The sequence below is a fragment of the Mandrillus leucophaeus genome, unplaced genomic scaffold (genome assembly GCF_000951045.1).
Source record: "Mandrillus leucophaeus isolate KB7577 unplaced genomic scaffold, Mleu.le_1.0 Scaffold66, whole genome shotgun sequence".
Lineage (NCBI taxonomy): Eukaryota > Metazoa > Chordata > Mammalia > Primates > Cercopithecidae > Mandrillus > Mandrillus leucophaeus.
Window position 1 is genome coordinate 3329587 of NW_012107141.1, and position 6883 is coordinate 3336469.

At 44.8% G+C, this 6883-nt stretch overlaps 1 long non-coding RNA gene across 1 annotated transcript; it reads left to right on the plus strand.

Annotated features, from left to right (window-relative positions):
• Positions 1 to 4002: 4002 nt before the first annotated feature.
• Positions 4003 to 5301, plus strand: LOC105554786. Its single transcript, XR_001008381.1, has 2 exons — positions 4003 to 4245; positions 4521 to 5301. It is a non-coding gene; the product is annotated as an uncharacterized LOC105554786 (long non-coding RNA).
• Positions 5302 to 6883: the final 1582 nt, after the last annotated feature.

The following is a 6883-nucleotide window of genomic DNA, read 5'->3' on the forward strand; positions in this document are numbered from 1 at the left end:
ATCTCTGGGGAAGGCAGAGCGGTGCTGGGCCTGTATATAGCCATTTGGGAACCCCAGTGTATGCCTAGACCAAGGCAAGTCCTGCTGAAACTGCCTCTTTAAACATACAACATTGTTTTGGTTATTGAGATTGTCATAAGTACTTGGTTCATAGAAAAGTCACTTCTTATAAAATAATAATGGCAGCATTTTGCACCGCCAAAAAATGCAGATTCTAGGCCTCAATCTGTAGGTCTTAGGTGGGCCAAGAAACCACTTAGCCTCTTGGTCTTGAGTAAGCTCAGCTGTGTACTGTTCAACACTAGAATTCACTGAGAGATCTGTAAAACTACAAGGAATGAAAATGTATATTAAGATAGAACTTATCAGATTCTCAATGACAAAAAGACATTTTAAAGCAGGATAAGTAGGGTAATAACAGGACATGGAAAACTGAGAGCTGAGTGTGGGTACCAAAACCAATACACGGCACTGGCTGCAGTCTCTGGTCATCTGCTGTCTCCTGACTCCTACTGTAAAGGAGGCTGGGCTGGGCGCGGTGGCTCACGCCTGTAATCCCAACACTTTGGGAGGCCGAGGTGGGTGGATCACTTGAGGTCAGGAGTTTGAGACCAGCCTGGCCAACATGGCAAAACCCCGTTTCTCTACTAAAAATAAAAAAATTAGCTGGGTGTGGTGGCACATGCCTGTAATCCCAGACACTTTGGAGGATGAGGCATGAGAATCGCTTGAACCCTGGAGGCAGAGGTTGCAGTGAGCTGAGATGGTGCCACTGCACTCCACCCTGGGCAACAGAGCAAGACTCTGTCAAAAAAAAAAAAAAAAAGAAGGCTATTTTCCTATTTCAGACATTTTAAGGTTACTGTAGAGTCACTGTCTAGGGATCTACATGACTAAAATCTGCTTGCTCTGCCATCCCTGCAATCCCTACAACTATGCACACCTTCTCCACAGATCTCAAACCTCTCAGGCACTTCATCCCCTTCCTTCAATGATCTCACCTCCCTTTCCCAGGCAGAATATACACTGCAAGACAGGACATACTTCACCTTCCAGCACCAAACTTTCATCCATGGCTGCTCTGGCCATGTTGTGTGAATTAGAAAGAGGCACTCTTTCCTCAACGGTCTTTACTATCATTTGCCAGTGTGGGGAAAAGAAAGAGAGGTCAGCCTGTTACTGTGTCTATATAGAAAGAAGTAGACATAAGAGACTCCATTTTGTCCTGTATTTCAGATGCTGTTCATCTGTGACCCTACCCCCAACCTTGTCCTTGCAAGAGACATGTGCTGCGGTGACTCAAGGTTTAATGGATTTTGGGCTGTGCAGGATGTGTCTTTGTTAAACAAGTGCCTGAAGGCAGCTTGCTGGTTAAAAGTCATCACCATTCTCTTAATTTCAACTACCCAGGGACACCTACACGGCCAAAGGTCGCAGGGACCTCTGCCTAGGAAAGCTAGGTATTGTCCAAGGTTTCTCCCCATGTGATAGGCTGAAATAATGCTAAAAGGTTTATGGAGATGTTTGCATATGCATCTCAAGGGACAGCATTTTTGTTTAAACTTATTCATGTCACAGAGATTTTTGTTCATATGTTTTACTGCCAATTTCCTCCCTACAATGATCCTATTGTCCTGCCACTCCTTTATCTTTAAGATGGTAAAGATAATTATCAATAAATACTAAGGGAACTCAGAGACCGGTGCCGGCCTGGGTCCTCTGTAAGCTAAGCGCTGGTCCCCTGGGACCCCGCTTTTCTTTCTCTATACTTTGTCTCTGTGTCTTATTTCTTTTCTCAAGTCTCTCGTTCCACCTAACGAGAAACACCCACAGGTGTGGAGGGGCAGGCCACCCCTTCATGCCAGGAAACAGTCAAGGCCACTATTCAATTTGTCCACGGACTGATCAATGTAAAAGATCCCTGGCTCCTTCCCATCAATATTTAAACAAGCTTTGGCTGGGTGTGGTGGTTCATGCCTGTAATCCCAGCACTTTGGGAGGCCGAGGTGGGAGCAACTGAGGTCAGGAGTTCGAGACCAGCCTGGCGAACATGGTGAAACCCCATCTCTACTAAAATACAAAAATTAGCCGAGCATGGTGGTGTGTGCCTGTAATCCAGCTACTCAGGAGGCTGAAGCAGGAGAACCATTTGAACCCCAGCAGCGGAGGTTGCAGTGAGCCAGGATTACACCAGTGCACTCCAGCCTGGGCAACAGAGTGAGACTCCATCTCAATAAAACAAAGCAAAAACCCAAAAACACAAGCTTATGTTTCTCCAATCTTAAAAAATAATAATTAAAAATCATCATTTTCCTTTCAGTATCATTCTCATTTCTTCACAGACAACTTCTTGGAAGATTTGCCTATGTTCATTTCTCTCCATTTTCTCACCATCACCCTCACTTATTCCTCAGCTCACCATAAGCTGACCTTCTCCAGCCATTCCAAGCAGTCAGCTCCAGGTAACAGCAAAGTCTGTTCAGTCATCTCACTAATTTCTCATCAAAACTGACCTAATTAACTACTCTTCCTGAAGTGCTCTTCCCTTGCTCCCTGCAATGCCATATTTCCCTGGTCCCTCTTCTAGGGCTGCCTACTCGTCTTCTCTTTCTTTAGTGGAAGAGCTCTTGACACTCTGTCCTAGGCCTCTTTCCCAAAGGGTATTCTCTCCACCAGGCAATCTCTTCTAAGCTCCTGCTCTAGCCCCATTGACATACAAGAATCTAAGGTACAGATTTCTAGCTCAGGCCTGTCATCCAAAAAACCAAAACAGGCACATCCATTGGCCTGTTGAGTTTCTCCACTAGAAGACGCCCAAGCCTTAATATATCTAAAACCAAACTTCCCACACATCAGCTGCTTCTCCTGTGGTTCCCTTTTAGTATGTGGTGCCCCAACATTCACCCAGCTATCAGTCCAGAAGCCTGGCAGTCACCCCAACTCTGCAAATTTCACACACTCAATCTACCACCACCACTGCCACCTACTTCCCAAGGATTTCTCTCTCTCCCTCCCTCCTTCCCTCCCGTATTCTTCAGCTGTGGCCTGAGTCCAAGTAACCAAAGACAAGAAAAGCAGACCCATGTACTCTGTGCTCACCAGCCTGGTGCTTGAAACCCTCAACTATCGTTAAGTGGTTATGTTACTGAAAAGGGGTCCCCATCCAGACCCCAAGAGAGGATTCTTGGACCTCAAGCAAGAAAGAATTTGGGGCAAGTCTACAGAGTAAAGTGAAAGCAAGTTTATTAAGACACTTAAGGAATAAAAGAATGGCTACACAATAGGCAGGACAGCGGCATGGGCTGCTCCACTGAGTATACTTATGGTTATTTATTGACTATATGCTAAACAAGGGGTGGATTAGTCAAGAGTGTTCTGGGGAAAGGAGTGGCAATTCCCAGTACTGAGGGTTCCACCCTCGCCTTTAGATCATATAGGGTAACTATATGCCTAACATCGCCATGGCATTTGTAAACTCTTGTGGTGCTGGTGGGAGAGTCTTTCAGCAAGCTAATGTATTATAATTAACATATGATGAGCAGTGGGGATGACCAGAGTTCACTTTCATTGCCAATCTTGGTTTTGGTGGATTCTGGCCAGCTTCTTTAAGTATCCTGTTTTACCAGCAGGGTCTTTGTGACCTGTATCTTGTGCTGACCTCCCTGTCTCATCCTGTGACTTAGAATGCCTAACCTCCTGGGAATGCAGCCCAGCAGGTCTCAGCCTTCTTTTATGCAGCCCCTATTCAAGATAGAGTCCCTCTGGTTCAAAGGCCTCTTGACAGTTCATCCTTCAGTGTTTCCGGCTAGGAAATTTAAATGTTTGTCCATCCTATTCACTGGACTCTGAAGCACAGAACACAGCAAGGTCCCAATAAATACTCATTTAGTAAATGGCAGAAAGGAGAAGGAGAGGGGGATGGGAGGAGGGATGGAGCGGATGAGGGAGAGGAGGGGGAGATGGTTAATCTATTCTCTCTGCGGGGCCTCTCTGCTGGGACTCAGATACTGAGCGCTGAAATTCTCATCTGCCACACACAACATGGCGGCTTCCTGGACCCGTGCCCAATTTTCGCTTCCGGGATGGAAGCTTACGTCATTTCCCCCTCTGTTGTCCCAGCGCCCCTTGGAAGCCAAGAATGTGAGGGAGTCTTCTTCCTTCGCGCCTTCCTCTTCCTTCTTCTTGTTTCCGCTCCAGGGCAGCCTGACAGAGCCGCTCCAAGGTTCTGCTGGCCGTGGTTAGTCGGTGAGGAGGGCGGGGGGAGGGGCCGTCCCGCGTGTTGGAGGGTCTTCAGGCGACCAACGAGAGGGAGGGCCGGAGCGGGGAGGTGGCTCGGAGGCATGTCCAGTAAATTGGGGATGAAAATCCTCCCAGGAACCCGGTTACTAATGTTTTGAGGGAAGTGGCAGGTGCAGTAGTTACACAGTGACAATGATGCTTAGTAGCCAGGACTTCATGGCCACAAAATGTGTGTGTAGAGAGGGCCACCGAAGCCTGAAAACCTTTTCGTCCCCTTTTAGGTTTACCCATTCCACTGGGGCCAGCCACCACCTACTCCTGCCGTCTGGTAAACTTTCCTCCTGTTTCTGAGGCCATGTCTGGCATGAAGAGTCTTTACTGAATAGTTTTCATTGATCACAGTCCCCGTTCTTCCCCTCTTCTCACCCCCTTATTGAAATGGCAGTGAAAATCTAAGTGAGAAAGCACTGCTACAGAGACTGAAAAGGCTACAGGAGAGCAGAGCCATTGACTTTTATTTTTAAAATGAAGACCTCTTTTACTTGAAGGAACTTAAGAATTTTGGCATTCAAATAGGGGCTGGAAGACTTGAAAGCAGTAGAAATTTCACCCCAGAAGATAGGAAAGGATGGTCATGAAATGAATATCTCCTGACTTGCACACCTAGTGAGCAGAGCCAGGGCCTCCTTCACCTTAGCATTTGGAACAGGCTGCAAAGTTCATTCTTCCTCTTAGCAGCCCCTGCATTCAGTTTGGTTTAGTTGTTTTACGTAGTTTCTAGCCTGATTTTTTTTTTCAGGGTGCAGCAGGAGTCCCAGGTAGCTGAGAAGTTCATGGAATCTTCTTATTTGGTACAGCTTTCTCTATTGCTTGTGATATAGTGCAGGGTTGGGATGTGCAGACGTTTCTCAAATGCACTGTGTACCTACACAGCGTGCTGCAATTTGGCTACTGAAGTCAAGAGAAACTGGTTTGAACAACTACTGTTGTGTAACATAGGAAGCGCATTTCATTTGATAACAGGAGCATAGCTTTTGTGCTAATAAAATGCTTTGAAAATTAGCGTGTGGTCTTTAGTAATTAGCGTATACATTTTAGTTATCCATTGGTTCATAACAAACGGACTCAATAGGTACCCCACTCAGTCATTTATCTAAATGAAAAGTTTGGTTAAATTGTGTTGTGGGCATTGATCAAAGCTAATGGGAAAAAGAGATTAAGATGAAAATCATGGGATTAAATTTTTAATTAGTTTGCCCCTTGGACCGTTGCTTGATATGACACCGTGATTGATTGGCTACTTATGCCAGCCTAGGAAGATATGGCTCTACTACCAAACCTCTGAACGTAAAAGTGTTTTGCAAAAAAACTGAATATTTTATTCAGTTATCTTTCACTTTATTCCTGCTTAACAAGGAATTGAAAAGGAAGGCAAGGTCTTGGATCTCATAGTTCTTGGTATAGTAATAGATATAAAGTATGAGATGGGGGCTACAGGTTCATTAATAAATATCTCAAATTAACATGTTTGTCAAACTCTTCCTTTCCTGCTCCCAATCTCCTCCTCTCCCAGGGCTCCTTATGTCAACTAATGGTGCCATCATCAGTGCACTCAAGGCAAAAACCTGGGAATGATCTTGATTCCCTCTTTCATTCCCCACAGGTCACCCATCAACAAATTGTATCTGCTTTTCTTCTAAAATATATCCTAAATCCATTCACTGTTCTTATCTCTACCACCCTAACCCAGGCGTCATCATCCTTTACCTGGTGAACTGCAATATCCTTTTCATTTAACCTCCCTGCTTCTAATCTTCTGACCCATTTTCACCATCCCAGTCCATTCATTCATATGTCGAGTTCTTCTTATCCATGGGTTCATTATTTCTTAATAAAAGGTAACATTTTTTTTAGTGTCTACCATGTTCCACCACACAGTAGCAGCCAAAATATTTGTTTAAAATATAAGTTAGATTCTATCACTTTTGTGTCTAGAATTATTGTCTTCCCCCACTAATTACTGTGCCCTACATGATCTGGATTCAATCTGGTACCACTCTCTATCCCTTCACTCACTATAATCCAGACATACTATCTTTCTCTCTTCAACCTGCCGAGTTTTATCCTGCCTTAGGGTCCTTGCACTAACTGTTCCCTTTGCTGGAACTCTCTTCACCCAGGTATTGCAGAGCTGGCCCTCTCTTGTTTAGGGCTGAACTTAAATGTGACCTCTTCAAATAAGCCCTCCCTTGACCACCCAAACTCATGCACCTTCCTGTTACTCCCTGTCACATCATCCTGAATTCAGTTTCACCACAACACTCATCATTACTGCTATTTTCTTGTATCTTCCTTTGTTTATTGACTGTCTCCTCCCATTAATATGTAAGCTCCATGAAAATAAACATCTTGTCTATATTGTATGACTGTATCTCCAGAACCTCAAATAGTCTCTGACATATGAATGAATGAATGAATGAATGAATGAATGAATGAATGAATGGATTCTGTTTCCCCATAGCTGCCGCCTGTCATCTCAGGTACATTGAAACAGGAAGGCTGGTAAAGGCCAGGAGGTCAAATGCTACATAGAGTGGAGCCTGAAGCACAAGATGTGGGCAAAGACACAGTGGACAGGGGCAAG